This window comes from Hordeum vulgare, chromosome 6H (assembly GCF_904849725.1).
Source record: "Hordeum vulgare subsp. vulgare chromosome 6H, MorexV3_pseudomolecules_assembly, whole genome shotgun sequence".
Lineage (NCBI taxonomy): Eukaryota > Viridiplantae > Streptophyta > Magnoliopsida > Poales > Poaceae > Hordeum > Hordeum vulgare.
The window spans coordinates 28,848,240-28,873,032 of NC_058523.1; positions in this window are offsets into that span (position 1 = coordinate 28,848,240).

Sequence of the window (24,793 nt, forward strand, 5' to 3'; positions counted from 1 at the left end):
CCCACAGAAAACCCTGCTAGAGGCGATGGGACCGGCGGGACGTCGAGGAGTCCATCCGCAGTCCTGGTAGATTTAGCGGCGGAAATCACGAGACTAATGGCGACTCCCCTCACACCAGAGAACCAAGAGGAGATAAAGGCAGAGTTAGCGAAGCTCAGAGAGGCGGTGGCGAAGGCCCACCAGGATGCTGAGATGGAATCCGCCAGGATCGAGACTCGACAAGCCCAAATTGCGGCCGAAAGGATGCGCCTAAACATTGACAACTGGCGGCTCGAGAGACAGCAGCGCGTGTCCGACGCCGTCCATCAGCGGAGACACCAGGGTCGCCTGCCCCATGACCTCAATCCGACCCGTCTGTTCGACACTCCACGAACCCCCGGGATGGGTGCCGCCCCGGCAGGAGGACCGGGCCGCCCACCTAACCCGCCGGCTCAGCCGATTGAGGGTCAAATTCCTCGTTTCCGGACGCCTCAAGGCCACTTCTCCAACCCGATGGATAACGTGCTTGCCGCAACTCGCCACCTAGAGTCTCTTCCGATTCACGGCAACACCCCGGCTGAGATAGAAGCAAGGAATGCCATCGAGATGTTGAAGACGGCGGTGGTTCAAAACACCCAGTTCTCGCATAGCCTCGAGAGGCTGCACTCCACCCCTCAGGCGAGTTATACCAGGAGCAGGCCGGAGGACCAGCCTGCTGTAAATAGTGGGCCACGACACTTCCCGCAGGACAACCCGCCCGAGCGGAACCCGCCGGGCCGAGATTTCCCGAACATCCAAAATGAGGCCCCGACCCCCCTCGTAGGGGGCAGAGGGCGAGTCGGGGTACCATGCTTGACCCCGGCCCTTTGGAACGAAAGGATGCCCAAGGATTTTAAGGGACCAAGGAAAGTGCCTAATTATACACCAGACCTCGAACCAACGTCATGGATGGAGGGTTATGAGATTGCCATGGACATGCTCGACGTAAACGAGGCGGTTTGCGCCAGATACTTCACGATGATGCTCGAGGGGTCGGCACGCACTTGGTTGAAAAACTTGCCTCCCAATTCCATCCAGTCCTGGGCCGAGTTAGAAGAGCGTTTCATCAAAAACTTCCGGGGAACCTGCAAACGTCCGATGACGATTGTCGATCTACAACATTGTGTTCAGCACCCGGATGAATCGGCCCACCATTGGTCACGGCGGGTTGCAGAGATTATTCATTCGTCAGATGGTATTACGACGGCTCAAGCTGTGCTTATCCTCGAGCACAATTGTCATTACGAGCCCTTAGTGCAGAAGTTGGGGCGACTCAAACGGAAGGTCCAAGACATGGGCGAACTGATGGACACCCTCACTAGATATGCCGAGGCCGATGATACTAAGGATCCCGGCGAGGATGGTAAGGTTAACTCGCCCAAAAAGGGCGAGTCATCCAAAAATCATACCCGTTTCCAGGGGCGCAACCGTCACAATCAGGGGACCAATGGCAAGCGTAGACCGCAGGAGGAGCCCTCGGACTTGGTCGCCAACACCAATGCTAATGACGGCAAAAAGAGGAATCGAGGTTTCAGTGGGAAAAGGCCGCGTAACTATGAAGAGTTACTCAAGGGCCCTTGCCCGCACAACGCCACGGCTGACGGCCCGGCGAGTCATTCTTGGGAAAATTGTTTCGTGTTGCGAGAGTTTCGGGCGGAGGCGATCTAGAAAAGTCAAAACGAAGATCCAGACCGACGCCAGGACCAACTCGCCACGTCCAACCAAAGACAGAACCCCTTCGGCGGCTTTCCCGAACAAGGGGCTCAGGGAGGCCCGCAGCCAGGCGGTGGCCAGTACCCGGTGCACCACCAGCGGCGGTACAACCCACCGGGAGTTTTCCAGCAGCCGCCCCCACAGGGGGCTCCACAGGACCAGGATGATAATGGGGGCTTCCGCAGCAATCCCAAGCAGCTAAGTAATGGGCAGTACCACGTTTTCACTACTAATGCTTGCAGGCGTGATAAAAATGTAAGTCACCGGGCGTACAGTATGTCTGAGCCGGCGATTCCCAGATATCTCCATTGGTCTGAGCAGACCATAACATGGAGCAGGGAGGATCACCCGCCAAGAGTAGATAACCTGGGCGATCTAGCATTGGTCGTGGCTCCCCAAGTGGGAGGTTACACCCTATCAAAGGTATTAATGGATGGTGGCAGCAGCATCAATATCCTATACTTCGACACCTTCCAGAGGATGAATCTATTGGAGAAAGACTTGATGCCTTCAACCACGGTTTTCTACGGAATTGTCCCGGGCAAGTCGTCTTATCCCATAGGCCGGGTCAGGCTCACAGTGGCGTTTGGAACTGCGCAGAATTACAGGTCGGAGTCTCTAATCTTTGAGGTGGTCAAGCTGAAAAGCCCCTACCATGCACTGTTTGGGCGACCGGCTTACGCTCGCTTCATGGCCCGCCCGTGCTATGTCTACCTCAAGCTCAAAATGCCTGGTCCCAAAGGACCCATCACAGTTGATGGAGATAGAAGGATTGCAAAAGAATGTGAAGAAGGGGACGCGGCTTATGCGGAAGTCGCCTGTGCGGCGGAAGAGCTCAAACACCATCGGGCCAATGTTGACCCGGCGGACATGTCACCGCTCAAGAAGCCAACTACATATTTTGAGTCGCCCCTCAAGTTCAAATCGACAGATGACACTAAGACAATCGATTTCGTGCCAGGCGATTCATCCAAGCAGTTCACCATTGGGACGGGTCTGGACCCAAAATAGGAAAGCGCGCTCATCGAATTCATCCGTGAGAATCGGGACATCTTCGCATGGAAACCTTCTGACATGCCTGGTGTACCGAGAGAATTCGCTGAGCACCATCTTAACGTTGACCCAAAATGCAAACCTGTCCAGCAGTACCTTCGCAGATTCAATGAGGAACGACGCAAGGCGATTGGAGAAGAAGTCGCCCGCCTTTTAGCCGCCGGGTTCATCGTGGAAGTTTTTCACCCCAAATGGCTGGCTAACCCGGTGTTGGTACTCAAGAAGAATGGCACTTTCCGTATGTGTATTGACTATACAGACCTCAACAGAGCTTGTCCCAAAGATCCCTTCGCTCTTCCCCGCATCGATCAAATCATTGACTCGGTGGCGGGATGCGAACGATTGTGTTTTCTGGACGCCTATTCAGGATATCACCAGATCAAGATGGCCGTAGAGGATCAGGAGAAGACGGCCTTCATAACCCCCTTCGGGGCCTTTTGCTATGTGTCCATGCCTTTCGGACTCAAAAGCGCGGGGGCGACTTATCAACGCTGCATCCAAAATTGTCTTCGTAACCTAATTGGTCGCAACGTCCATGCCTATGTCGACGATATTGTGATCAAGACCCGCCAAGGGGAGACACTATTGGAGGACCTTAAGGAGACTTTTGATAATTTACGGGTATATCAGATGAAGCTAAATCCTACCAAGTGCGTTTTTGGTGTACCTGCAGGAAAATTGCTGGGTTTCTTGGTATCGGAGCGCGGCATCGAGGCTAACCCGGACAAGATCAAAGCGGTTACCTCTCTCGGAAAGCCGGCGAATGTTAATCAAGTTCAACGGCTGGCGGGTCGCATTGCGGCTTTAAGTTGTTTTGTGAGTCGCCTAGGGGAAAAGGCGATTCCTCTTTATCAATTATTGAGGAAGTCCGATCGATTCGTGTGGAAAAATGAGGCAGACGAGGCGCTCGAGGCCCTGAAACGCCAATTGGTTAACCCGCCGGTCCTGGCAGCCCCGACTGAAAAGGAGCCTATGCTTCTGTATATCGCGGCGAATTCCAAGGTAGTAAGTGTGGCCGTGGTCGTTCAAAGAAAGGAAGAAGGGAAGGAATACCCAGTGCAATGCCCAGTATATTTTATCAGCGAGGTGTTAACTCTTTCCAAACAGCGATACCCGCATTGGCAAATACTTGTCTATGGGGTGTTTATGGCGAGTCAAAAACTTAAGCATTACTTCCAGGAGCACCCGATCACAGTGGTTAGTTCTGCTCCCCTTGGTGACGTCATCCAGAATCGGGAGGCAATAGGGCGAATCGCCAAATGGGCGATAGAGCTTGGGTCTCATCACATACAATATACTCCCCGCACAGCTATCAAGTCCCAGGCACTAGTAGATTTCGTTAATGACTGGACCGAGCTACAGGCTCCGGAAGACCGGCCTGACCTTACCTACTAGACTATTTATTTTTGATGGATCCAGGCAGCTGGAAGGCTCGGGGGCTGGTGTGGTGTTAGTATCCCCTCAAGGAGACAAGTTCTGTTACGTTCTCCGACTCATGTTTCCCTGCACTAATAATGCGGCGGAATATGAAGCTTTGCTTCACGGCTTGCGACTCGCAAAAGAGATGAACCTAACACGAGTCAGGTGTTTCGGTGACTCCGATTTGGTGGCGCAACAAGTTTCGGGTACCTGGGACTCTCGGGATCCCATGATGGCGGCTTACATACGAGCTCTGTGTGACGTGGCGGGTCATTTTCATGGCTATCAGCTGGACCATATTGACCGGCGCCTCAACGAGGCAGCTGATGCCCTCTCGCGACTCGGCTCACAGAGAAAACCGGTTCCCCCTAATGTTTTTCTGGATATCTTGCATAAACCATCCGTGGTTTTACCCTCAGAGGAGGAATTGGCGATACCAGATCCCGAGTCTCAGCTCGTGGCGGCTCTCTGTGTCACTCCGGATTGGGTTCTCCCTTATCTGGCTTATCTCACTCGCGGTGAGTTACCCACCGACGAAGTTTTGGCTCGCCGGATCGTTCGGCGCAGCAAATCCATGGTCATCATTAATGGCGAGTTATATAAACGAAGCGCTTCTGGGGGTTTTCAGCGATGTGTTTCCCCCGAAGAAGGATGCGCGATCCTAAATGACATTCATTCCGGAGACTGTGGACATCACGTCGGGTCACGTTCTTTGGTATCAAAGGTTTTTGTCATGGTTTCTTTTGGCTGACGGCTCATGCAGATGCAGAAGACATAGTTCGTCGGTGCGAAGGGTGCCAACGTTATGGGAGGCAGGCTCATGTGCCAGCTCAAGAATTGAGAATGATTCCCATTACTTGGCCTTTTGCAGTCTGGGGGCTGGACATGGTTGGTCCCTTTAAAATGTCCTCCAACAACAAGACCCACCTATTGGTGGCAGTTGATAAATTCACCAAGTGGGTTGAGGCGGAACCTGTTGGAGCTTGCGATACGGAGACAGCGGTCAAATTTTTGAAGAAGCTGATTTTCCGGTTTGGATATCCGCACAGTATTATCACTGATAATGGTACTAACTTGTCCCAAGGGGCGATGCAGGATTTTTGTCGTCGAGAACATATCCGACTTGATATTTCTGCAGTCGCTCACCCGTAATCTAACGGGCAAGCAGAACGGGCGAATCAGGAGGTCTTGCGAGGGATCAAGCCCCGACTCATGGTTGCCCTGGAAGGGACTCCAGGGTGTTGGGTTGAAGAGTTACCTTCGGTACTGTGGAGTATTCGGACCACCCCGAACCGGTCCACGGGATTCACCCCTTTCTTTTTGGTCTATGGAACAGAGGTTGTTCTTCCTACGGACATAAGGCATGACTCTCTTAGAGTCGCCGCATATGTGGAGCAAGATAATGAGCTGGCGCGTCAAGATTCTTTGGATGCCTTGGAGGAGGCGCGTGACCTGGCTGCGGCCCATTCGGCTATCTACCAGCAAGATCTGCGGTGTTATCATAGTCGCCGGGTTAAGAGTCGGACCTTTCAGGAAGGCGACTTAGTGCTTCGTCTAATACAAGATCGAGCAGGCATGCACAAGTTGTCACCCCCTTGGGAAGGGCCGTTCGTCGTCAGCGAGAACCTCCGCAATGGCTCTTATTATTTGGTGGATCTTCGACCTAATCGACCGACCATGGAGGCTGAGTCAACTCGCCCCTGGAATATTGCCCATTTGCGGCCTTACTACACTTGAGCTCTTAAGCTCTACACTTTGTAAGTTTTTCAGTTTCATTATAAAGTAATAAAATACTCCCCGACTTGAGGGCTTCTTCATTAAAAAACAAATTGTGTCATCGTGTTGCGACCGTATGAGCTGACAGAATCTGCATTTAGGGTGGGTTCATGAGCTTTCTGACTCGCCTCCCCCTGTCGCGACCTTATTAGCCGACGAAACCTGCATTTAGGGTGGGTGCACGAGCTTTCTGACTCGCCTCCCCCTGCCGCGACCTTATGAGCCGACGAAACCTGCATTTAGGGTGGGTGCACGAGCTTTCTGACTCGCCTCCCCTGTCGCGACCTTATGAGCCGACGAAACCTCCATTTAGGGTGGGTGCACGAGCTTTCTGACTCGCCTCCCCCTGTCGCGACCTTATGAGCCGACGAAACCTGCATTTAGGGTGGGTGCACGAGCTTTCTGACTCGCCTCCCCCTGTCGCGACCTTATGAGCCGACGAAACCTGCATTTAGGGTGGGTGCACGAGCTTTTTGACTCGCCTCCCCCTGTCGCGACCTTATGAGCCGACGAAACTTGCATTTAGGGTGGGTGCACGAGCTTTCTGACTCGCCTCCCCCTGTCGCGACCTTATGAGCCGACGAAACCTGCATTTAGGGTGGGGTCCCGAGCTTTCTCACTCGCCTCCCCCTGTCGCGACCTTATGAGCCGACGAAATTACTATTGCTATTTTTCTTTGTGGCATAGCCCTGAAGGTTTTAAGCCTTTTCTTTCTGATGCTTGTTGAAAATATCTATAGTTTGTTTGTTTTCACATATGCTACTCTCAAAGCTTAAGACAGGAGGGTGATAAGAATTGTTTCATCCATGGCGAATTGAGCGCTATAAAAGACTCTTATAAAAGGCGGGTCAAATATTTCAAATCACCTTAAGGGCGATATAAAGGTTCTTGCAAGAGGTATCATCAAAAACAGTACTGACTTACGGAAAAAGGACCAACATGGCTCTCAGGCCAAATTCAATAAAATTTACTTTGCTGGCGCCTCGGGATCATCCTGATGTGAGCTCTGGCCGACTTCGATTTGCAAGTCGCCCAATACCCAATTGCACTTGGCCAAAGCAGCAAAGTCATCTTCATCAGTCAGAATTGATGCCAGGTCTGCTTCCAAGTCGAAAGGATTCTTTGGTCGTCGAGGAGTTAGACTGGTCGTCACGAAGGTTGGCGGGCTGACCTTCTTGTTTCTACTATCATAAGCCGCCTGGTATTTTGTTAAATCAAGGCTTGCGGCAAGCTGAGTTGCAGCCAGCCGAGAGTCCTTGACGACTCGCTGATAGTCCTCTTCAACAAATTCGGACCCATCGTCCTTGAGCTGAGGAAAGCCTGCAGCTACTTCTTCTAAGTTGATTTCTGGAGCATACGCCAAACAACGACTTAGGGCAGTCAGAATACCTCTCCGGGCGGCTGACCGAGTTAACTCGCCAATCTGAGGGGGAAGTGTGGACAAGCAGCCAAGCACCTTCTTGATGGAAGTAATAGGTTCTTTGGCACCCATCACAGCTTTGACAGTCAAGACACTGCCTGTGTACAATTGCTCTGTCAGCGTGTAAATCGCCTTCAGCATCAACACACAGTCTTCTTGAAGGTTGGCGGCTCTTGGACCTGAATCATGATGATTTGCGACTTATCATAAGTTTTATTTTAAACAAAAAAGAGAGGAGAAGATCAAAGGTTTAAGTAAAGCTTACCAAAGACGGCTTGCGTCATGTTGGAGATATGACGCTTTAAGCCGGACAATTCCTGTTGTACGGTGGCCAGCCTAGCTTCAGCTTTCTCTGCCCTCTTCAAGGCGGCATTTTGGTCAGCCTGAGCTTCTTTCAACTCGGCCTTGAGTTTTACCAGTTTGGCCAAGGCCAATTGACATTTTTCCTCCGACTTAGCTCGGGCGTCTTGTTGTCCAGCTAAGTTTTTCCTTAAATCGCTCAGCGCCGATTCGGTCTGAGCAAGGTTTTCCTATTGAAAGTTTAAAATAAGGGCAAGTCTCAGAATTACTGCATAGCAATATCCCTGACACTTGGGGGCTAATGTATAATTTTTTCAGGTGAAATTATACAAAAATCAAGACCCGGCTCATCTTTTTACTGATGACCCGGCCCTTAGGGGTTACTGGTCGCGAAGTTTTTTCTAAAATTTTCAAGACCCGGCTCATCTTTTTACTGATGACCCGGCCCTTGGGGGTTAATGGGAATAATATAAATATAACAAAATTTACCTCATGTTTGTTGTTTAACATCTTCAGCAGGTTTTTGTCCATCTCATAGCTCGCCTCCAGGCGACTTGCAAAGCCAGAGCAGAGTTCCTTAAACTCCAAATTTGCATAGTCGGAAAGTTTCGCCATGGAGAGCCCAGACTCGGGAACGGCTTGGGAGGAGGATGCTACATGTTTGGACAAAACTGTCGCCGCCGGCTTAGAAAAGCCAGAGCCAGTAATAACTACAACATCTGGGTCTTCTGTTGTCATCAATGGGCTCGACGGCTTAGGGGCATCCATTGTTTCCTTCGGCGACTCAGGAAGATCCACTTGAGTCGCAGGCTCAGTCTGATCCGGATTGTCTTGAGTCGGAGTTGATTCTTTCGTGGGTTCTGAAGTTGCATCAGGAGTTGATCCACTGGTTTTCCTCTTCTTGGCTTGAGCCCTGAAAAAAGGGAATAAGCACGTTGAGGAATTGAAAAGCTCGTTATTCTCAAAAGTCAAGGCAAGGTTATCAAAAGACTTACCCCGGAACTCGAATCATTGGTGGAAGTGTCGACATCACTGAGTCGCCGGAAGTGGGAGGAGAGTTCTGCGAGAATTATACGTCAATAATACAGGCGGGTTACAAATGCGATCCAAAGAAACATGAATAATGTTTACTCATAAGAGTACCTCGCTTGGCTTTCTTTTGTTCGTTGCTCGTAAGCCAGATACCAGATCACCGGAGTGACTTTATGTTTTCCGGTTTGAGGCATGCTGTGCTTTCTTCAGTAGGAAATTTGGGTCCAAATAAGCATTTGGATGTGAGAAGGGAACTTCCCCACAAATTCGCCTGGCCGGCTTAGGTGGAGAAGGAGATGAATCGGAGGAAACAGAAATTACCTCAACAGAGTCCTCTTGGCTTTCGTTATCTTCATTCTATTTCAAGGGAAGGGAGAGACATAAATACAAAGGCTAACAGTAATAGGTGGCGAGTGAAAAGAGAACGGATTTTTACCTCCGAAAGTGCATCGCCGACTTGAGATTCGTCAACTTCGGATGGTTCAGCTGCAGCAGATTTGCCTTTACCCTTGGTTTTCTTTGAGGGCGGCTTGACATTTTTCACGGCTTGCTTTTTGGGCCTCCTGGACCAGAACTTATCGCCTTTCTGAAATGGCATATATTACGAAACCACAATACAAATGAAGCATAAAGAATAAAGACCAAAGGCGGGTTAGGTTTGTTTACCTTGGGCGCCGGGTTAATTTTGCAGAAAGGCTTAAGGCCGATTTGGCCGCATTTTCCCGCAGGCTCGCCAGTCAGCTTTTTGATAATGGTAACAATATGCTTTTCTGTTAAAGCTTTGCGGAAATAGCATTGAGGATGATCCAGGGTGCCATCAAAATCACACATCAAACCATCCCGACGGCTCAGAGGGAGGATACGCCATTCAACCCAACAGCGGATTAGGTCGACCCCGGTAAGACCATTGTTCGTCAAAGATCTTAATTCAGATAGTATTGGGATGAAGTCCGATTCCTCCTCCTCGGTAAGCTTGTCTAGAAGCTTGAAGTGTTGGAATTATGCCCTAGAGGCAATAATAAATATAGTTATTATTATAAATCCTGTATCAAGATAATAGTTTATTATCCATGCTATAATTGTATTGAATGAAGACTCATTTACATGTGTGGATACATAGACAAAACACCGTCCCTAGCAAGCCTCTAGTTGGCTAGCCAGTTGATCGATGATAGTCAGTGTCTTCTGATTATGAACAAGGTGTTGTTGCTTGATAACTGGATCACGTCATTGGGAGAATCACGTGATGGACTAGACCCAAACTAATAGACGTAGCATGTTGATCGTGTCATTTTGTTGCTACTGTTTTCTGCATGTCAAGTATTTATTCCTATGACCATGAGATCATATAACTCACTGACACCGGAGGACTGCTTTGTGTGTATCAAACGTCGCAACGTAACTGGGTGACTATAAAGATGCTCTACAGGTATCTCCGAAGGTGTTAGTTGAGTTAGTATGGATCAAGGCTGGGATTTGTCACTCCGTGTGACGGAGAGGTATCTCGGGGCCCACTCGGTAATACAACATCACACACAAGCCTTGCAAGCAATGTAATTTAGTGTAAGTTGCGGGATCTTGTATTACGGAACGAGTAAAGAGACTTGCCGGTAAACGAGATTGAAATAGGTATGCGGATACTTACGATCGAATCTCGGGCAAGTAACATACCGAAGGACAAAGGGAATGACATACGGGATTATACGAATCCTTGGCACTGAGGTTCAAACGATAAGATCTTCTAAGAATATGTAGCATCCAATATGGGCATCCAGGTCCCGCTATTGGATATTGACCGAGGAGTCTCTCGGGTCATGTCTACATAGTTCTCGAACCCGCAGGGTCTACACACTTAAGGTTTGACGTTGATTTATGCGTATTTGAGTTATATGGTTGGTTACCGAATGTTGTTCGGAGTCCCGGATGAGATCACGGATGTCACGAGGGTTTCCGGAATGGTCCGGAAACGAAGATTGATATATAGGATGACCTCATTTGATTACCGGAAGGTTTTCGGAGTTACCGGGAATGTACCGGGAATGACGAATGGGTTCCGGGAGTTCACCGGGGGGGGGGGGGGGCAACCCACCCCGGGGAAGCCCATAGGCCTTGGGGGAGACACACCAGCCCTTAGTGGGCTGGTGGGACAGCCCACAAGTGCCCTATGCGCCAAGGAGAAGAAAATCAAGAGAGAAAGAAAAAAAAAGGAGGAGGTGGGAAGGAAGGGGGACTCCCTCCCACCAAACCTAGTCCAACTCGGTTTGGGGGGGGAGAGTCCTCCCCCTTCGACTCGGACGACCCCCTTGGGGCTCCTTGAGCCCCAAGGCAAGGCCCCCTCCCTCCCACCTATATATACGGAGGTTTTAGGGCTGATTTGAGACGACTTTTCCACGGCAGCCCGACCACATACCTCCACGGTTTTTCCTCTAGATCGCGTTTCTGCGGAGCTCGGGCGGAGCCCTGCTGAGACAACGTGATCACCAACCTCCGGAGCGCCGTCACGCTGCCAAAGAACTCTTCTACCTCTCCGTCTCTCTTGCTGGATCAAGCAGGCCGAGATCATCGTCGAGCTGTACGTGTGCTGAACGCGGAGGTGCCGTCCGTTCGGTATTAGATCGTGGGACTGATCGCGGGATTGTTCGCGGGGCGGATCGAGGGACGTGAGGACGTTCCACTACATCAACCGCGTTCTCTAACGCTTCTGCTGTACGATCTACAAGGGTACGTAGATCACTCATCCCCTCTCGTAGATGGACATCACCATGATAGGTCTTCGTGCGCGTAGGAAAATTTTTGTTTCCCATGCGACGTTCCCCAACAGTGGCATCATGAGCTAGGTTCATGCGTAGGTGTCTTCTCGAGTAGAACACAAAAGTTTTTGTGGGCGGTGATGTGCGTTTTGCTGCCCTCCTTAGTCTTTTCTTGATTCTGCGGTATTGTTGGATTGAAGCGGCTTGGACCGACATTACTCGTACGCTTACGAGAGACTGGTTTCATCGTTACGAGTACCCCCCCCTTTGCTCGAAGATGACTGGCAAGTGACGGTTTCTCCAACTTTAGTTGAATCGGATTTGACCGAGGAGGTCCTTGGATGAGGTTAAATAGAAACTCATATATCTCCGTTGTGGTGTTTGCGTAAGTAAGATGCGATCCTACTAGATGCCCTTGGTCACCACGTAAAACATGCAACAACAAAATTAGAGGACGTCTAACTTGTTTTTGGAGGGTATGCTTGTTATGTGATATGGCCAACGATGTGATGTGATATATTGGATGTATGAGATGATCATGTTGTAATAAAATATCGACTTGCACGTCGATGGTACGGCAACCGGCAGGAGCCATAGGGTTGTCTTTATACTAACGTTTGTGCTTGCAGATGCGTTTACTATTTTGCTAGGATGTAGCTTTGGTAGTAATAGCATGAGTAGCACGACAACCCCGATGGCAACACGTTGATGGATGATCATGGTGTGGCGCCGGTGACAAGAAGATCGTGCCGGTGCTTTGGTGATGGAGATCAAGAAGCACGTGATGATGGCCATATCATGTCACTTATGAATTGCATGTGATGTTAATCCTTTTATGCACCTTATTTTGCTTAGAACGACGGTAGCATTATGAGGTGATCTCTCACTAAAATTTCAAGACAAAATTGTGTTCTCCCCGACTGTGCACCGTTGCTACAGTTCGTCGTTTCGAGACACCACGTGATGATCGGGTGTGATAGACTCAACGTTCACATACAACGGGTGCAAAACAGTTGCGCACGCGGAACACTCGGGTTAAGCTTGACGAGCCTAGCATGTGCAGACATGGCCTCGGAACACATGAGACCGAAAGGTCGATCATGAACCATATAGTTGATATGATTAGCATAGGGATGCTTACCACTGAAACTATACTCAACTCACGTGATGATCGGACTTGGGATAGTGTAAGTGGATCATGAACCACTCAAATGACTAGAGAGATGTACTTTTTGAGTGGGAGTTTAGCATATAATTTGATTAAGTTGAACTCTAATTATCTTGAACATAGTCTAAGTCCACTTTGAATATATTTGTGTTGTAGATCATGGCTCACGCGACAGTCATCCTGAATTTTAATACGTTCCTAGAGAAAGCTAAGTTGAAAGATGATGGAAGCAACTTTGTAGACTGGGCTCGTAATCTTAAGCTAATCTTACAAGCTGGGAAGAAGGATTATGTCCTTAATGCTGCGCTAGGAGATGAACCACCCGCTACGGCTGATCAGGATGTTAAGAACGCTTGGTTAGCACGTAAGGAGGACTACTCAATAGTTCAATGTGCAGTCTTGTATGGCTTAGAACCGGGACTTCAACGTCGCTTTGAGCGTCATGGAGCATTTGACATGTTCCAGGACCTTGGTAGGAAGCCAGTCACTCTTGAAGACGGCGCCCATGCTACAAATAAGTAAAGTATGATATTACATGCCTTGGACACCTACTGTATGGGATGAAATCAGTTCATTTAACCTGCCGACTACTTTGATTAAGGAAGGGTTTTGACCCGCCAGATCAAAGGGCCGAGTTGGGTCACTATGGCGACTTATGGAAGTGTGGCTATTCCCAAGGACTACGTTCTGAAGACGGTAAGGGCGTTTCATTTGAAGTACCAGGAGATGAAGACTATAAACAACTTTTTGCAAACAGTAAATAAGGAATGGATCTACCAGACAAACGCGAAAACCTAGAGAAAATGAGTGGTCGCGACAATTTATTATCAGATGATGCCCTTCGCTTGGTGAAAACATTATTTTCAAAGATTCACGAGTATAGCGGATAAATGAAAGTATTCAGAACATTAGCTATCCTACCAACACTCGTGCTAATCGATTCAGAGCAGATAGCGTCTATATGCACAGAGCTTCAAGAATACGGCAATGGCGGAAGTTCAAACGGAGAATAAATCTACTCCTAAAAAATAGGTGAAAGCCTAACCTGATGTTGTCGGTTGAGAAGAGCCGACGGTGATGGGGTTTGCTGGAGAAGCACGGGCGTCCCGTCGAGTGAAGAGGTTTCTGGCAGCGGCGAAGTTCGTGGTGAATGGCGAGGTGACCGACGGCGATGCAGTCGACGATGACAATGGCGGATGTGTTGGTTGCGGCACGAGAATGGACGACGGTGAAAGCCCACAGGCGGCACCGAAGCTCCTCACGTGAAGGCCGAAAGCACGGTCGGCGACGGATTCCTCGGGGCGATGCGTTTTTCTCGCTGCGCTGGTGGGGAGGAAGGTGACATGACTGGTAGGTGGGAAGCGCCAGTTCTGTCCCCCCCGGCCTATTTATCAAGGCAGGTGCTGGAATCGAGGCGCCATAAGCGGGAACCGCCGGGGGATAAAGATTCGCTATAAATGTGCACCGGAAATTTCGGGATGACAATGCACTAAGGATCCGTTGGAGTTGTGGCGGTCTTCCCGAAAAAAGAGGAATAAGAAAGGGCCAGTTAGTAATGATTTGGCGACTTAAAGGATTGTCATTGCCCTAGGGCGATGGCGGGTGTGCAATTTTTTGACAAATGAAGAAAAATAGGGGATGAATCGCCTTCAATGGAGCAGAGGTATTGGCGTGAAGAAGAAAGGTTCAAGTCAATTTGGGGCCTAATGTTGGGGATGTAACCTGTGGATGACCCGCCCTAGTTGGGCCGGGTTATCCATTGGGCGACTCATCTAAGTGTTTAGTTGGGCCTCGTTTTGGCCAAATCAAGGTCGCACGACGAGTATGGCTCTTGGCGGGTCTCCCAGCTTTGGAAGATGGCAATTTAGAGATCGCAATGGTCACGAGTTGTAGAAAGGAATGAATCCATGTAAACCCTAGGGAATCGACCTGTATATAAAGGCGAGGTCCTGGGGGACAAAAGATAGGTTAGAAATCATCGAGTGCTAGGTTTAGGCGAGTTACGCCTTCCTTGTAATCGAATCCATATCAATACACACAAAAGCAGGACGTAGGCTATTACCTCCTCTCGAGGGGCCGAACCTGGGTAAATCGTCGTGTCTCTCCCGCTTAACCCCTTTGAGTCACAACCAAGGTGCGATGGCTCCAGTATTAAGTCCTTTCACGAGGACATCTGCCGTGAAAAAACCACGACACCATCCATACTGATGACTATGCTGATGACATCGCTCCAACCTATTGCTTCATGGCAAAAGGTTCAAAGGTATCAAATAATGCCTCCTCCTCTGATTCAAGTGACTGTGACCATAATGATTATAAGAAACCCAGTTACAGTAAACTTGCTATTATTGCCACTAAACAACAAACTGCTCTGGAAAAGCTTCAAAAACTGCTAGAGAAAAGTTATGATCTGTTGAATGATGAAATGAACCTTACCCAAATCCTCACTGATGACATGAAAAGTCTTCAGTCTAGATTTGATAATCTGCAGGATCGTTATGATACACTCCTCACTGATCATGAGAAGCTTTCCTATGAATTTCTTCAAAGGAAGCTTGATCTTGAGAAGCTGAGGATGTCTCATGATGATCTTCGTATGGAAAATGATTCATTACTAGCTCAACAGATCAGCACTAGTCAAGTTGAATTTATTCCTCCATGTCTTAAACGCATTGAACGCGAAACTGCTGATTCTTCACCTGAATCTTCAAATTCTACCATTGCTACAAATTCTTCAACTGCACCTGTTGTGTCTATTTCCTCACTTGAGGAAAACACAAATGTCACTGATGAAAATGCAGGGTTGAAGGAATTGTACGTGACATACATGTACAAAAGCCTCAAAGGACATCAAATCCTTTGTGATGTGCTCAAAAGCAGATCTTGAACAGGAACCCGAGGAAAGAAGGAATTGCCTTTGAGAGGAAACTAAATGCTGACGGATCTTATTGGAAACCTGAGTAGTATCCCAAAACCTCATGGGTTGCTGCTACTGGGCCTCCTTTTGATCCATCTAATCTAACTGGCTTTTCATGTGAACTATCATATTCCTCAGATGAGTCATTTGATTCCAACTATAAACTGTTCAAAAATCAATCTGGTGAAGTATTTGCTCGATATGTTGGAACTAACTGCGGGAATGGCCCTCCTCTGAGGAAAATCTGGGTTCCCAAAAGCTGTCTTGAAAATCTTCAGGTGAATGTCCTCATGACACCACCACTGAAGAATTTGAACCCCAGATCAAATTCCTCAGAAGGACCAAAGTCTTCAAGAGGATCAAAGTCCTCAACTGGTCAAAACTATGCTCGTACCCGTGCTTATGCGTCTAACATGCAGGGAAACTATAAGGAATATGAATATGAGCGTTACTCCTCAAATCATTATGTTCATAAATCCTCAAACCAGTTCTCTGCATATTCATATGAGTACTTTAATCCCCATATTGTTAAGAGAAGTGCATTAGTTTCAATGCCACCTTTCTCATATGGTGCTCGCAGGATGATGAACGCTTTGCCACCCCTTCAGATGTGGGTGGTGAAGAAATCAAACTAATCACTTCTGCAGGACAGGTCTCCAGATGAAAATCTGTTGGAAATATGCCCTAGAGGCAATAATAAATTAGTTATTATTATATTTCTTAGTTCATGATAATCGTTTATTATCCATGCTATAATTGTATTGATTGGAAACACAATACTTGTGTGGATACATAGACAAAACACTGTCCCTAGTAAGCCTCTAGTTGACTAGCTCGTTGATCAAAGATGGTCAAGGTTTCCTGGCCATAGGCAAGTGTTGTCACTTGATAACGGGATCACATCATTAGGAGAATCATGTGATGGACTAGACCCAAACTAATAGACGTAGCATGTTGATCGTGTCATTTTGTTGCTACTGTTTTCTGCGTGTCAAGTATTTATTCCTATGACCATGAGATCATATAACTCACTGACACCGGAGGAATGCTTTGTGTGTATCAAACGTCGCAACGTAACTGGGTGACTATAAAGATGCTCTACAGGTATCTCCGAAGGTGTTAGTTGAGTTAGTATAGATCAAGACTGGGATTTGTCACTCCGTGTGACGGAGAGGTATCTCGGGGCCCACTCGGTAATACAACATCACACAGAAGCCTTGCAAGCAATGTAACTTAATGTAAGTTGCGGGATCTTGTATTACGGAACGAGTAAAGAGACTTGCCAGTAAACGAGATTGAAATAGGTATACGGATACTGACGATCGAATCTCGGGCAAGTAACATACCGAAGGACAAAGGGAATGACATACGGGATTATATGAATCCTTGGCACTGAGGTTCAAACGATAAGATCTTCGTAGAATATGTAGGATCCAATATGGGCATCCAGGTCCCGCTATTGGATATTGACCGAGGAGTCTCTCGGGTCATGTCTACATAGTTCTCGAACCCGCAGGGTCTGCACACTTAAGGTTCGACGTTGTTTTATGCGTATTTGAGTTATATGGTTGGTTACCGAATGTTGTTCGGAGTCCCGGATGAGATCACGGACGTCACGAGGGTTTCCGGAATGGTCCGGAAACGAAGATTGATATATAGGATGACCTCATTTGGTTACCGGAAGGTTTTCGTGCATTACCGGAAAAGTTTCGGGCTCATCGGTAGTGTACCGGGAGTGCCGGGAGGGGTGCCGGGGACCATCGGGAGGGGTGTCACGCCCCAAGGGGTCTCATGGGCTATGGGAAGAGATAAAACAGCCCCTAGTGGGCTGGAATAAGTTCCCACTAAGGCCCATAAGGTTTGAGAAGGAAAAAACACAAGGTGGAAAGAGTTTCCAAGTGGGAAGGTGGAATCCTACTCCAAGTAGGATTGGAGTAGGACTCCTCCACCTCCAATTTCGGCCAAACCTTTAGGTTTTGAGGCTGCCTCCTCCCCTCCCTCCCACCTATATATACGGAGGTATTAGGGCTGATTTGAGACGACTTTCTCACGGCTGCCCGACCACATACCTCCATAGTTTTTCCTCTAGATCGCGTTTCTGCGGAGCTCGGGCGGAGCCCTGCTGAGACAAGGTCATCACCAACCTCCGGAGCGCCGTCACGCTGCCGGAGAACTCTTCTACCTCTCCGTCTCTCTTGCTGGATCAAGAAGGCCGAGATCATCGTCGAGCTGTACGTGTGCTGAACGCGGAGGTGCCGTCCGTTCGGTACTAGATCGTGGGACTGATCGCGGGATTGTTCGCGGGGCGGATCGAGGGACGTGAGGACGTTCCACTACATCAACCGCGTTCTCTAACGCTTCTGCTGTACGATCTACGAGGGTACGTAGATCACTCATCCCCTCTCGTAGATGGACATCACCATGATAGGTCTTCGTGCGCGTAGGAAAATTTTTGTTTCCCATGCGACGTTCCCCAACAGTGGCATCAGAGCTAGGTTCATGCGTAGATGTCTTCTCGAGTAGAACACAAAAGGTTTTGTGGGCGGTGATGTGCGTTTTGCTGCCCTCCTTAGTCTTTTCTTGATTCCGCGGTATTGTTGGATTGAAGCGGCTTGGACCGACATTACTCGTACGCTTACGAGAGACTGGTTTCATCGTTACGAGTAACCCCCTTTGCTCAAAGATGACTGGCAAGTGACGGTTTCTCCAACTTTAGTTGAATCGGATTTGACCAAGGAGGTCCTTGGATGAGGTTAAATAGCAACTCATATATCTCCGTTGTGGTGTTTGCGTAAGTAAGATGCGATCCTACTAGATACCCTTGGTCACCACGTAAAACATGCAACAACAAAATTAGAGGACGTCTAACTTGTTTTTGCAGGGTATGATTGTGATGTGATATGGCCAATGATGTGATGTGATATATTGGATGTATGAGATGATCATGTTGTAATAGAAATATCGACTTGCACGTCGATGGTACGGCAACCGGCAGGAGCCATAGGGTTGTCTTTATACTAACATATGTGCTTGCAGATGCGTTTACTATTTTGCTAGGATGTAGCTTTAGTAGCAATAGCATAAGTAGCGCGACAATCCCGATGGCAACACGTTGATGGATGATCATGGTGTGGCGCCGGTGACAAGAAGATCGTGCCGGTGCTTTGGTGATGGAGATCAAGAAGCACGTGATGATGGCCATATCATGTCACTTATGAATTGCATGTGATGTTAATCCTTTTATGCACCTTATTTTGCTTAGAACGACGGTAGCATTATGAGGTGATCTCTCACTGAAATTTCAAGACGAAATTGTGTTCTCCCCGACTGTGCACCGTTGCGACAGTTCTTCGTTTCGAGACACCACGTGATGATCGGGTGTGATAGACTCAACGTTCACATACAACGGGTGCAAAACAGTTGCACACGCGGAACACTCGGGTTAAGCTTGACGAGCCTAGCATGTGCAGACATGGCCTCGGAACACATGAGACCGAAAGGTCGAGCATGAATCGTATAGTTGATATGATTAGCATAGGGATGCTTACCACTGAAACTATTCTCGACTCACGTGATGATCGGACTTGAGATAGCGGATTTGGATCATGTACCACTCAAATGACTAGAGAGATGTACTTTTTGAGTGGGAGTTCTTAAGTAATATGATTAATTGAACTAATTGTCATGAACATAGTCTAATGGTCTTTGCGAATTACGATGTAACTTGCGCTATAGCTCTACTGTTTTATATGTTCCTAGAGAAAATTTAGTTGAAAATTGATAGTAGCAACCTTTGCAGACTGAGTCTGTAAAACCGAGGATTGTCCTCGTTGCTACGCAGAAGGCTTATGTCCTTAATGCACCACTCGGTGTGCTGCACCTCGAGTGTCGTCTGTGGATGCTATGAACATCCGACATACACATTACTGATGACTACACGATAGTTCAGTGCAAGATACTTGATGGCTTAGAAGCAAGGCGCCGAAAACGTTGTAAAACGTCACGGAACATAAGTGATGTTCCGAAGAGATGCAATTGTGATTTCATGCTTGTGCCCTTGTTAAGAGGTACTAGACCTCCAACAAGATTCTTTGACCACAAAGTAAAGGAGAAAAGCTCAATCGTTGAGCATGTGCTCAGATTGTCTGAGTACGACAATCACTTGAATCAAGTGGGAGCTAATCTTCCAGATGAGATAGTGATGGTTCTCCAAAAGTCACTGCCACCAAGCTTTGAGAGCTTCGTGATGAACTATGACATATCAAGGATAGATACAATGATCCTTGAGCGATTCGCGACGTTTGACACTGCGAAAGTAGAAATCAAGAAGGAGCATCAATAGTTGATGGTTTGGAAAACCACTAAGTTTCAAGAAAGGCGAGGGCTAGAAGGGATACTTCGTGAAACGGCAAAACAGTTGCTGCGCTAATGAAGAGACCCAAGATTAAACCCAAACCCGAGACTAAGTGCTTCTGTAATAAGGGGAACAGTCACTGAGGCGGAGCAACTCTAGATACTTGGTAGATAAGAAGGCTGGCAAAAGTCGAAAGAAGTATATTTGATATACATAATGTTGATGTGTACTTTACTAGTACTCCTAGTAGCATGAGGGTATTGGATACCGGTTCGGTTGCTAAGTGATTAGTAACGCGAAATGAAAGCTACGACATAAACGGAGACTAGCTAAAGGCAAGGTGACGATACGTGTTGGAAGTGTTTCCAAGGTTGATATGATCAAACGTCGCACGCTCCCTCTACCATCGGGATTGGTGTTGAACCTAAATAATTGTTATTTGGTGCTTGCGTTAGGCATGAACATGATTGGATCGTGTTTATTGCAATACGATTATTCATTCAAAGAGAATAATGGTTACTCTATTTGCTTGAATAATCACCTTCAATGGTTTATTGAATCTCGATTGTAGTGTTACACATTGGTGCCAAAAGATACGAGTTAAATGATGATAGTACCACTTACTTGTGGCACTGCCGCTTGAGTCATGTTAGTATGAATTGCATGAAGAGGCTCCATGCTGATGGATCTTTACTCACCTGATTTCGAATCACTAGTGACATGCAAATCATACCACATGAGCAAGGCCTTGTTTTCATTGAGATGAAACAAGATAGTAACTTGTTGGAAGTGATACATTTTGATGTATGCAGTCCAGTGAGTGCTGAGGCACGCAGTGGATATCATTATGTTCTTACTTCACTGACGACTTGAGTAGATACAGGAGTATTTACTTAATGAATCACAAGTCTGAAATATTGAAAAGTTCAATTCTGTTTCAGAGTGAAGTTCGTCGTAACAAGAGGATGAACTGTCTACGATATGATCATAGAAATGAATATCTGAGTTACGAGTTTTTGGTACACAGTTAAGACAATGTGGAAATTGTTTCACAGTTCATGCCACCTGGAACATCATGGTGTGATGATGTGTCTGAACGTCATACCACGCACTATTTAGTATGGTGCATGATGTGATGTATCTTATCGAATTACCACTATCGTTTATGGGTTATGCATTAGAGACAACCACATTCACTTTAAATAGGGCACCGCGTATTTCCGTTGAGATGACAAAGTATAGACTGAGGTTTAGAGAAATCTAAACTGTCGTTTCTTGAAAGTTTGGGGCTTCGAAACTTATGTGAAAAAGGTTTTGGTCTGATAAGCTCGAACCCAAAGCGGATAAATGCATCTTCATAGGATATCCAAAACAGTTGGGTACATCTCCTATCTCAGATCCGAAAGCAAAGTGTTTGTTTCTAGAAAAGGATCCTTTCTCGAGAAAAGGTTTATCTCGAAAGAATTGAGTGGGAGGGTAGTAGAACTTGATGAGGTTATTGAACCATCACTTCAACCAGTGTGTAGCAGGGCGTAGGAAGTTGTTCCTGTGGCGCCTACACCAATTGAAGTGGAAGCTGATGATGGTGATCATTGAGCTTCGAATCAAGTTACTACAAACCTCGTAGGTCGACAAGGTCGCGTACTGCTGGAGAGTAGTACGGTAACCCTGTCTTGGAGGTCATGTTGTTGAGCAACAATGAACCTACGAGTTATGGAGAAAGCGATGGTGGGCCCAGATTCCGACAAATGGCTGGAAGCCATGAAATCCGAGAGAGGATCCATGTATGAAAACAAAGTGTAGACTTTGGAAGAATTACTTGATGGTCATAGGACTATTGAGTAAAGATGGATCTTTAAAGGAAAACAGACGATGATGGTGATAAGTCACTATTAAGAAAAGCTCGACTTGTCACAAAGATGTTTTCGACAAGATCAAACAGTTGACTATGATGAGACTTTCTCACTCGTAGCGATGCTAAAGGTCTGTTAGAATTATGTTAGTTGTTGATGCATTATTTATGAAATATTGCACGTAGGATGTCAAAACATTGTTTTCTCGACGGTTTCCTTGAGCAAACATTGTATGTGATACAACCAGAAGGTTTTGTCGATCCTAAAGATACTAGCAAGTATGCAAGCTCCAGTGATCCTTCAATGGACTGGTGCAAGCATCTCGGAGTTGGAATATACACTTTGATGAGATGATCAAAGATTTTTGGTTTGTACAAGGTTTATGAGAAACTTGTATTTCCGAAGAAGTGAGTGGGAGCACTATATAATTTCTGATAAGTATATGTGGTTGACATATTGAGGATCAGAAGTAATGTAGAATTTCTGTAAAACATACAAGGTTGTTTGAAAGGAGTTTTCAAAGGAATACCTGGATTGAGCTACTTGAACGTTGAGCATCAAAGATCTATGGAGATAGATCGAAAAGCGCTTAATGGAAGTTTCAACAAAGATGCATGCCTTGACAAGTTTTTGAAGGAGTTCAAAATAGATCAGCAAAGAAGGATTTCTTGGTTGCGTTGTGAGGTGTGAATTTGAGTAAGACTCAAAACCCGACCCCGGCAGAATAAAGAGAATAGACGAAGGTCGTCTTCTATGCCTTGGCCGTAGAATCTGAAGTATGCCATGCTGGGTACCGCACCTGATGTGTACCTTAACTCAAAGTCTGTTGAGAGGCACACAGAGTGATCCATGATTGAATCACTAGCAGCGGTCGAAATTTATCCTTAGTAACTAATGGACTAAGGAATTTTTCTCGATTATGGAGGTGCTTAAAGAGTTCGTCGTAAAGGGTTACGTCGATGCAAGCTTTGACACTAATCCGAATAACTATGAGTAGTGAAACGGATTCGTATAGTAGAGTAGATATTCTGAGTATTTCCGAATAGCACATAGTAGCAGCATCTATAAGATGACATAAAGATTTGTAAAGAACACACGGATCTGAAAGTTTCAGAACCGTTGACTAAAACCTCTCTCACGAGCAAGACATGATCAGACCCCAGAACTATATGGGTGTTGGATTCGTTGAAATCACATGGTGATGTGAACTAGATTATTGACTCTAGTGCAAGTGGGAGACTGTTGGAAATATGCCCTAGAGGCAATAATAAATTAGTTATTATTATATTTCTTAGTTCATGATAATCGTTTATTATCCATGCTATAATTGTATTGATTGGAAACACAATACTTGTGTGGATACATAGACAAAACACTGTCCCTAGTAAGCCTCTAGTTGACTAGCTCGTTGATCAAAGATGGTCAAGGTTTCCTGGCCATAGGCAAGTGTTGTCACTTGATAACGGGATCACATCATTAGGAGAATCATGTGATGGACTAGACCCAAACTAATAGACGTAGCATGTTGATCGTGTCATTTTGTTGCTACTGTTTTCTGCGTGTCAAGTATTTATTCCTATGACCATGAGATCATATAACTCACTGACACCGGAGGAATGCTTTGTGTGTATCAAACGTCGCAACGTAACTGGGTGACTATAAAGATGCTCTACAGGTATCTCCGAAGGTGTTAGTTGAGTTAGTATAGATCAAGACTGGGATTTGTCACTCCGTGTGACGGAGAGGTATCTCGGGGCCCACTCGGTAATACAACATCACACAGAAGCCTTGCAAGCAATGTAACTTAATGTAAGTTGCGGGATCTTGTATTACGGAACGAGTAAAGAGACTTGCCAGTAAACGAGATTGAAATAGGTATACGGATACTGACGATCGAATCTCGGGCAAGTAACATACCGAAGGACAAAGGGAATGACATACGGGATTATATGAATCCTTGGCACTGAGGTTCAAACGATAAGATCTTCGTAGAATATGTAGGATCCAATATGGGCATCCAGGTCCCGCTATTGGATATTGACCGAGGAGTCTCTCGGGTCATGTCTACATAGTTCTCGAACCCGCAGGGTCTGCACACTTAAGGTTCGACGTTGTTTTATGCGTATTTGAGTTATATGGTTGGTTACCGAATGTTGTTCGGAGTCCCGGATGAGATCACGGACGTCACGAGGGTTTCCGGAATGGTCCGGAAACGAAGATTGATATATAGGATGACCTCATTTGGTTACCGGAAGGTTTTCGTGCATTACCGGAAAAGTTTCGGGCTCATCGGTAGTGTACCGGGAGTGCCGGGAGGGGTGCCGGGGACCATCGGGAGGGGTGTCACGCCCCAAGGGGTCTCATGGGCTATGGGAAGAGATAAAACAGCCCCTAGTGGGCTGGAATAAGTTCCCACTAAGGCCCATAAGGTTTGAGAAGGAAAAAACACAAGGTGGAAAGAGTTTCCAAGTGGGAAGGTGGAATCCTACTCCAAGTAGGATTGGAGTAGGACTCCTCCACCTCCAATTTCGGCCAAACCTTTAGGTTTTGAGGCTGCCTCCTCCCCTCCCTCCCACCTATATATACGGAGGTATTAGGGCTGATTTGAGACGACTTTCTCACGGCTGCCCGACCACATACCTCCATAGTTTTTCCTCTAGATCGCGTTTCTGCGGAGCTCGGGCGGAGCCCTGCTGAGACAAGGTCATCACCAACCTCCGGAGCGCCGTCACGCTGCCGGAGAACTCTTCTACCTCTCCGTCTCTCTTGCTGGATCAAGAAGGCCGAGATCATCGTCGAGCTGTACGTGTGCTGAACGCGGAGGTGCCGTCCGTTCGGTACTAGATCGTGGGACTGATCGCGGGATTGTTCGCGGGGCGGATCGAGGGACGTGAGGACGTTCCACTACATCAACCGCGTTCTCTAACGCTTCTGCTGTACGATCTACGAGGGTACGTAGATCACTCATCCCCTCTCGTAGATGGACATCACCATGATAGGTCTTCGTGCGCGTAGGAAAA